Consider the following 10099-nt stretch of genomic DNA (forward strand, 5'->3'; position numbering starts at 1 on the left):
ATCCATCTTGGCTGAGTGATGCGTGTACTGCCAGGAAGGACCCTGGAGTTAGAGTGATTGGCCAGAGACAACCAGGAAACTAATCCCATTACCATAAAATTTGAAACAGCATGCCACATAGTAGAGCAGTTCTCCTGGGGTTCCTTACCTTGCTGCTCTCCACTTAGTATCCCTTCCTAATAAAGTCTCTAGCTTTGTCAGTACATGTCTTTCCTTGAAAAATTAATTTCTGAGTGTTCAACAGGAGCCCATTCTCAGGCCTGGAAGGGGTCCACCTTCCTGTAACAGATTTACGATGTTATATTAGTTACTGCTGAACACAAAGTGACTCAGATATACATACATTCTTTTTCTGTGCTATACAGTAGGACCTTGTTATTTATCCATTCTATATATACCAGTTTGTATCTGCTAATTCCAAACTCCCAATCCTTCCTTCCTGCACCCCAACCCCCAACCCAAGACTAAATCCTAATCTTACTGAAACCAAGCAACACCCTGTGGGGGCCCTCTTGGGCCTGAAAGTTTTTCTGCATCCCAGTTCTTATATGCAGGAAAAAGGCTTCTGCCTCCTGGACCTTCCTGAATATCAAAGGACAGATTCAAACAGTTGCTAACCAGGAAAATAAGGGAATGAAGAAACAATGGAGGAACAATCATGAAACAATAGTGCAGCAATTAAAGCAGTGTCCTGTTTCCTTCTCAAGTGGTATTCCTAACATTATCTTTGTCGTTTTTCTGGGTGGGAGGGGAACTAAGATCCCCACCCAGTTGTAGCATGGTAACTTCAGACTGAGCACAGCATTCCCACAACACTGCCCTGGTATCTCTCCATCAACCAATCAGAAGAAAGTCACACACTCTGCAGCCCTCATCCCAAATTTTGCCTAAAAAACTTTTCCCTGAAAACCATCCAAGAGTTCGGGGGTTTTGAGCATGAACAATCCCCATTCTCCTTGATTGGCCCTTCAATAAGCCTTTTTCTGTTCCAAATTCTGATGTTTTGCTTTGACCTGCATACAAACTTACGTTTGGTAACATTAACTCACAAACCTGGCTCCTCCCCTGTTTGGCCTCATTTCAGTAAATGGCAACTCTATTCTTCTATTTTGTTCAACACAAAAGTTTTGAAGTCATTCTTGACAATGTACCTTCTATCACACTCTATATGCAGTCCATCTGCATATCCTATGAGATCTACCTTTAAATTACATCCAGAATCTTCATCACCACATCTCACCACCTCTACTACTACCATCTTAATTCAAGCCATCATCATTTCTTGCCTGGATTTTTGATGTCAACTACAAATTGGCACTTAGCTTGGGCAGTTGCCATCTACTTCTACAGTGATTAAATCATGTGCTGCTACAGCTGTTGACCTTCCACACCCACTGAAGGGAGTTCAAGTGGAGAACAAAAATGAGGCACTATGTGCTCTGGAAAAACTGGCAGAACAGGTCTTCAGATAGATATTTTCAGGAGATGATTTGATGAGCCCAATTCTTGCATCCTCTCATATTTAAAAAGCGCTAAATTCCTTCATGGTGACATCTGCTCCTCATGACTAGCAGAAACCTTCTGCAAAAATATGTGCTTAATTGCATGTACTCTGCCTTCACCAAAATCACATATATACTGACCTTTCCCCCCTACCTCTTTGGATCAATATCTCAGAGTGATCTGAGATGCTGTCTCCCAGGCTATAGTCCTCATTTGCCCCAAATAAAACTTAACTTGAAACTCCTACATTTTGCAATTTCTTAAGTTGGCAATATCAAGAAAATGAGTCCAGAGGAAATGAAAAGAAATATTATGATTATGTATGGCAGCTAACTGGATTGTTTGTGATTACATTATGAAAGAACCCCTCCCCTGGAAATATTAAAGGAAAAAATTTTCAGGAAGCTGGATATATTTTTAAAATATATGGAAATAGAAACCATTGAAATTTGAGTTATTGTTATTGTTAACTCTTATTAATACCCACAGGCTGAAGGTGAAGTCTAAGAAAGTTTGTGTAATACATAGGAAATTTTTCATTCATTAAGATTTTGCCTTATACATTTATTTCTTCTGTTATTCAAGATTTATTATTCCAGTCATATTCCTAATTCCCTTTTTTCTGTCTTCTCTAAGATAGGAAACGTGTCTATTGATTATCTCCTATTGTCTTCACTATTTTTAATGCCTTTCTTTTCCCTACCTCCTTTTCCCATAGCCTATAAACATGTTTAACTAAATCTTTTCCATTAAAAAGAAACACTCTATCTTACCTTGTGGAAGTAGTTGTTAAAACAATGAGTTGGAGTTTAGCACCAGTATTTACTAGCTATGTGTCCTTGGGCAAAATTTTAAAGGCCTCTGTACCATTCCCTTATCTGTAAAAATGAAATAATACTAGTTCTTACTTTATGAGATTATTATGAGAGTTAAACAGTGACTAATAAAGCTCTTAGAACAGTGCTTGACAGATAGTAAATGCTATATGTGTTTACTAAATAAAAATTAATTAATTAATTAATTAATCCTCAATTTATGGTTTGTTAGAACTCCGCTGACACTGCATAAGGAAATGGCAACCCACTCTAGTATTCTTGCCTGGAGAATCCCATGGACAGAGGAGCCTGGTGAGCTACAGTCCATAGGGTAGCAAAGAGTCAGACACAACTGAGCTACTAACACACACAGAACTCTGCTGAAGGTTAAAAAAAACCAAAACTCTTAATTACTAAATTTAATGTATTATTTACTTCTTCACTAATTTGATCTTCCAGCAATGCTTGACCCAGTTCAGTTAAGTTCAGTCACTCAGTTGTCTCCGACTCTTTGCAACCCCATGGACTGCAGTATGTCAGGCCTCCCTGTCCATCACCAACTCCCAGAGTTTACTCAAACTCATGTCCATTGAGTCAGTGATGCCATCCAACCATGTCATCCTCTGTCGTCCCATTCTCTTCCTGCCTTCAATCTTTCCCAGCATCAGGGTCTTTTCCAATGAGTCAGTTCTTTGCATCAGGTGGCCAAAGTATTGGAGTTTCAGCTTCAGCATCAGTCCTTCCAATGACTGCTCAGGACTGATTTCCTTTAGGATGGACTGGTTGGAGCTCCTTGCAGTCCAAGGAACTCTCAAGAGTCTTCTCCAATACCACAGTTCAAAAGCATCAATTCTTCAGCCCTCAGCTTTCTTTACGGTCCAACTCTCACATCCATAGATGACTACTGGAAAAACCATAGCTTTGACTAGATGGACCTTTGTCAGTATAGTAATGTCTCTGCTTTTTAACATGCTATCTATGTTGGTCATAACTTTTCTTCCAAAGAGTAAGCATCTTTTAATTTCATGGCTGCAGTCATCATCTGCAGTGATTTTGGAGCCCAAGAAAATAAAGTCTGTCACTGCTTGTGAGGAGATACCCCACCTCCAAGGGCAGAGAAACCCCAGCAAGATGGTGGGGGGGGGTGAAATTGCATTTAGAATCAAACCCCATACCTACCAGAAACACTCAGAGGGCTCAAACAAACCTTGTGCACACCAGGACCCAGAGACCCCACAGAGACTGAGACAGAACTGTGTTTGAGTGTCTCCTGTGGAGGTACAGGTCAGCAGCAGACTGCTGCAGGGGCAGGGGCTGCAGGTGCAGCAGACCTGGGTATGGCATAAACCCTCTTGGAGGAGGTCACCATTAACCCCACCATAGAGCTGCCAGAACTTACACAGGACTGGGAAACAAACTCTTGGCAGGCACAAATGGAACCTTGTGTGCACCAGGACTCAGGATAAAGGATCAGTGACCCCACAAAAGACTGGCCCAGATTTGCCTGGGATTGTCCAGGAGTCTCCTGCAGAGGAATGGGTCGGCAGTGGCCTGCTGCAGGGCTGGGGACCCTGAGTGTAGCAGTGCAAGCATGGGATCTTTTGAAGGAGGTCACCATTATCTCCATTACCTCCCCATAGTTTGGCCCCAGGTAAATAACAGGGAGGGAACACATCCCCACCGACCAACAGAAAATTGGATTAAAGATTTACTGAACATGGCCTTATCCATCAGAACAAGACCCAATTTCCCCCTCAGTCAGTCGCTCCCATCAGGAAGCTTCCATAAGCCTCTTATCCTTCTCCACCAGAGGGCAGACAGACTGAAAACCACAATCACAGGAAACTAACCAGTCTAATTACATGGACCACAGCCTTGTCTAACTCAGTGAAACTATGAGCCATGCAGTGTAGGGCCACCCAAGACGGACAGGTCTCGGTGGAGAGTTCTGACCAAATGTGGTCCACTGGAGAAGGGAATGGCAAACCACTTCAGTATTCTTGCCTTGAGAACCCTATGAACAGTATGAAAAGGCAAAAAAGATAGAACACTTGACCCAGTGGAGTACTAAATTCTTCTTGGAATTCTCCCTTTATTTCCTCAACACCACTTTCCTGGTTTTTCCTATAACTCTCTAATACTTTCTATTCAATTTCTTTTGTAATTTCCATGGGGTTCTGTCTTTAATCCTCTTCCCTTATTGCTCTATAACTCAAATATGATAGGAAAAAATTGTTTCAAGTCTTTCACATAATAAAAAATGTCTCTCCATAATCTAATCTCTGCTAATTTCTTCAGATCCATCTTTCAGTACCTCACCACAATGAATGGCTTGCACTTTCCAGAGTGTGCTGGTAGTGTTGATTCCTCTGCCAAGCAATATCCTTCCCAACCCTACAATTATTCCTTAATTTTCAAGTCCTAATTAATTTTTTTGATATGTTAAGTGAATTTTCTCCTTTAAGTCATATATATATATATATATATATATGTTTTGTAGCTACCAGTATCCCCAGAGCACAATGCTGTAAGGAGCTCAATATTTGTTGTATAGACTGAATTATAGCACTTAAATTAATATTTTGCATGTATTTATTTTTCACAAGCAACTGTATATGTCTTTAGAAAAAGATTAGCTTATTGGGACGTCCCTGGTGGTCCAGCAGTTAAGACTCTGCACTTGCACTTTAGGTGCACAAGTTTAATCCCCTCTCCTCAGTCAGGAGTTCCTCAATGCCACGAAGTGTTGCAAAAGGAACAAAAAAGAGAGAGAGAGAGACTGACTTACAGTTTTCAGGACTCTGGCCATAAGCACTCAGTTACCTTTTAAAATCTCTTCAGATCATTTATGTTGTGATTTCTGTAACAACTTGAACAAATTTTCAGCTCTTAAAAATTATTAATTTGCTTTTTATTTCCCCTGAAGAACCAGTTAGTTGCACAGGATTCCACTAACATGTAGAAGTGGTGTATACAGAGCTTTATTAGGCAATAAGTGTCACATTTCCATTTTTCTTAAGAAAAGTCATGAACAAACATTTAGGGAAGTCACAAAAAAGTATATGTCACTATATACCTCTGAGAGTGAAAGCTGCTCAGTTGTGTCCGACTCTTTGCAACCCCATGGACTATATAGTCCATGGAATTCTCCAGGCCATAATTCTGGAGTGGGTAGCTTTTCCCTTCTCTGGGGGTTATTCCCAACCCAGAGATAGAACCCAGGTCTCCCGCATTGTGGGTGGATTTACCTGCTGAGCCACCAGGGAAGTCCACTGGATGAGTCTTAACTGATAGATTTATGGTAGTTCTTTGAATTTGAGAGAAACAGAACCAGTCCATCATGAATATAACATTGTATTCTACAGAAATGCCAGCTGCAAAGAGGAGAAATGGGGTTCTTCTGAGAGCTATAAAAAGCAAGGATCAAGCAGTCTGTTACACACAGACACACACACACATACATACAAAGTAGCCAACTGAGTAGTCTATGTACAGGAGAAGAAGCAATTTTTAGAAAGAGCGGGAAAGAAATGGGCCAGTCTTCCTCTTTTGTTTTGTTTTTCTTGGTGAGCCAAGTTTCTGATTGGGGACCTGGGAGAGTAGATGCCAAGCTCCACCCCCTGGGTCTTAGGGACAGCAACGCGACAGACTGTGATTGGAGGACGAGTTTTGTCGGAACCCGAGTGAACAGTACTGGGAGCTCCACACTCGTTTGGAGTGTGGTGCAGTCACGCTTAGGAAACAGCTTCTATTTCCAAACGAATATTTTCTGGAAAGGAGATGACAGACACCGACAAAGAGGGAAAGATGAACTTTCTAGATACGTCTCTAGGTATGTATCAATAGATCCCGGTTGTGAAGGGCAGGTTGGAAGCCGGGCTGTGAGGCACGCCCTCAGGCAGGGAGGCTTTCCCCTAGCTAGCGCCCACCGCTGTGAGAAAAAAAGAGCGATCCGAACCCCCACCCCCACCCCCAGGCCCTTGCCTTTCCTCTCTGTTCCCATTTTCCCGCTTCTCCAGCCCTGGCCTCTTAGATGGAAAACTGGCCAAAGCTTATAGAAATTGCGTAGGGATTGCTGGAAGGGGTCTGACGTGGGAAATAAAAAGCCGACTGTATCCATATATTATATCATTCAAGGACTTCCCTGGTGGCTCAGACGGTAAAGTCTGTTTACAATGCGGGAGACCTGGGTTCGGTCCGTGGGTCGGGAAGATTCCCTGTAGAAGGAAACGGCCACCCACTCCAGTATTCTTGCCTAGAAAATCCCATGGACGAAGGAGCTTGGTGCAGGCTACTGTCCATGGGGTCGCAAAGAGTCGGGCATGACTGAACGACTTCCATTTCCCTATCATTCAAAGGAATGGTAGCAAGTTACCTTTTTCACACTCATGTGCGGTTAGTCGCCCTTGCTCTTCACAGTCCCAGTGCGTGTCACAAAGGGTGAAGTAACAAGCCTAAGGCTAGTTTTTGAGGAGTGGTGGTCAGGCAGCCAGACTGGGCAAAGGGATGGTTTATTTGGTTGCCTGTTTTTTTGACTGATACCTGTTCGGTCTAGACCGTCCTTCACTTCTGCTGGTGCCCTCCAGTCTCTCGCGCTTCCCTAGTAGCTAATTTGGTAGAGTTCTTCTGTAATGCAGGAGACCACGGTTCGATTCCTGGGTCGGGAAGATCCCCTGGAGACGGGAAAGGCTACCCACTCCAGTATTCTGACCTGGAGAATTCCATGGACTGTATAATCCTGGGTAAAGAGTCGGACACGACTGAGTGACTTTCACTTTCACTTTTCCAGTCTCTCACCTCAGACCTCTACTGTCTCACAGCCACTTAAAAATTGGAGGTGAGAGTGGGAGGGAGGGAGGACGGACTGCATAACTGAAGCAGGGGGAAGGAGGGCAAGAGGTGGTGGTGAGGCAGCACAGAGCAGAGGAAGGGAAAACCTTAGTCATGGCGGGGAGCAGAAGGAGCAACAAAGCATCAGCAACTTTAGAAAAGAGAAGTAGAGGAACATGGCAGAGAGGTCTAACTGGATGTGGAGGCGAGGAGCAAGGAGAAACGAACCTGGGGATGGGAAGAACAGTAGGAAGAGATTTCACCTCAGAAATGAGAGTGGGCGAGCAAAGCAGGGAGGGCAGCACTTTGAAATGGAAGGGCACAGAGCAAGGAGGGCTGATATACTATAAGTGAAGAGAGAGAGAGGAAGGACCGACATCAGAATTGAGGAGGAAGGAGCATCAGACCTAAAATATGAGACAGGGAGCAATAGTAAGGGCAATCATTAGAAGCGGAGAGAGAGAGGAAAAACAAAACAAAACAAAACAGTGGGAAGAGCCAGAGCCAGGAGCAAAGACCTTAGGAAAAAGAGGAAGTGAAAGTGGGGAGAGCAGACCTCAGAAATGAGCAGAGCATTGCAGCCAGGGAGGACCTCAGAAATGGTAGGGAGCAGGTGGAGTAAACCATAGAAATGAGGGTAAGAGACCAGAGCAGGGAGGGTGGACTTTTGAAAATGAAAGTGGATTCTCTTTTTAGTGTTGAGCTGTAAGAGTTCTTTATGTTGTGGACACTAGAACCTTCTCAGATATATGATTTAAAAATATTTTCTCCTATTTTGTGGTTGTTTTTTCATTTTCTTGACTATCTTTTGAAGCACAAAAGTTTTTAATTTTGACGAAGTACAATTTATTTTTTTTTTCTTCTGTTGCTCATGCTTTGGTATCATATCTAAGAAATTATGATAAAGAGTTTTCTAGTTTCCACTTTGATTCATATTTTATACTCACATCATTGATTCATATTGAGTTAAATTTTTGCAGATAGTGTGAAGTAGAATCTAACTTCTCTTAAATTCTTTTGCCTGTGAATATCCAGTTGTTGCAACATCATTTGTCATAAAAAACTATTCTTTCTCCTATTAAATGGTCTTTCTTAACTTCATTTTTGGATAGTCCATTGCTTTCCTAACTTCACTTTTGGGTAGTTCATTGCTAGGGTATAAAAACAGAATTTATTGCTACCCAATAAATTATTGGGTAAATCTTCATCATTTCTTATTGTGGTGTGCAGGAGCTGTTCTTCATTGCGGTGCAGGAGGCCTCTCATTGTGGTGACTTCTCTTGTTGCTGATCACAGGGTCTAGGCATTCAGATGGATTTCAGTAACTGCAGCATGTGGGCTCAGTAGTTGCAGTTCCCAGGCTCTAAGGCAGGAGTTTAGTAGCTGTGGCACAGGCGCTTAGTTACTCTGTGTCATATGGAATCTTCTCAGACCAGGGATTGAACCAGTGTCCCTTGCCTTGCAAATGAATTCTTAACCACTGGGCCACCAGGGAAGCCCCAGGCAAAACTTTTGGTTAGTCATTTAAGGCCCTACTAGTTTGAAGCCAGAAAAATACATCGTAAAGAGCAAATATATGTTGTTTCTATGAAAGTGAAAACTGAAAGTGTTAGTCACTCAGTCGTGTCCAACTCTTTGCGACCCCATGGACTATAGCTGGTGAGAAATCTATGCTTTTCTAATAAATTTCCCCATGCTTTTATTAAAGTGAAAAGATTACTTTTAACAATATATATCTTTGGATAGCTACACATATTCATTAGAAAAGCAATTTTATATTATTTGTATATTACATATATAATTTTATATTATTTATGGGAGCTTCTCTGGTGGCTCAGATGGTAAAAAAATCTGCCTGCAATGTGGGAGACTCAGGTTCCATCCTTGGTTGGGAAGATCCCTGGAGAAGAGAATGGTTACCCACTCCAGTATTCTTTCATGGAGAAGTGCATGGCCAGAGGAGCCTGGCGGGCTACAGTCCATGGGGTCTTAAAGAGTCAGACATGACTGAAAAGCAATTTTATATTATTTGTATAATACATATATGATTTCATATTATTTATACACATATAAATATATTATTTACATTGAATGCACAGATTTTACTTCCATTGTAATCAAATAGGAAAAGGCTCTACAAATTTATTTTCTTTTTTTTTGTCACTAGTAAACATTCTCAAAAGGCATTATAAGTGTTTTTTTAAGAAATAAAAGGCAAAAGTAAGACCAAAATTGGAACGGGCAACAGCAAGAACTTACTGGGAACTGCACCCCCCATGTTCATCACTTCTATCTAAATAAGACTAAGGCAAATGGTTCAGTAGTTAGAAAAAGAGGAACCCTTTTTGCTTGTTAGATATATTATATCATAGATCCATAAATGTTTATAAGGTATCCACTCTGTATTAAGCACTATCTAGACACTTGGTGTACTGATAAATAAACATGGTCTCATCTCAAGTATTTAATAATGTGGTTGGAGAGGCAGATAAATAAATACATGCAGTTATATGTTGCCAGAGTCTCTCAGAAATTGAGAGGAACCTTAGATCACTTACATTTTTTGAGGTTTCTAATATTTTAAGTATTTAAAAAATAACAAAACAATGTTTACAAAAATTGGGGTATCTTTTAAATGTTTATAAATAATAAAATAGTGCTTTCAACATATTCTAAAACACCAGGCAGTATAGTTAGGCTTTTCACAAGAAAATCAATTCTTTAATTTTAATAAAAATTTAATTATTCATATGGCATCTCAAGCAGCATGATCTATTTTAAGCAGTATGAGGAATGTTGTTTCTTCAACCCTGATAGTATACTTCTGAGACTAAGTATATCTCACTTAGATCAAGAATTCAAATTTGAGGCTCTTTGGTGAGTCCTGGACCAAATGGTTCTCCTTGGGAGACTGGATTCTCCAGATGGATTCAGTGGAGAATGTCATCACA

Source organism: Cervus elaphus, chromosome X (genome assembly GCF_910594005.1).
Source record: "Cervus elaphus chromosome X, mCerEla1.1, whole genome shotgun sequence".
Lineage (NCBI taxonomy): Eukaryota > Metazoa > Chordata > Mammalia > Artiodactyla > Cervidae > Cervus > Cervus elaphus.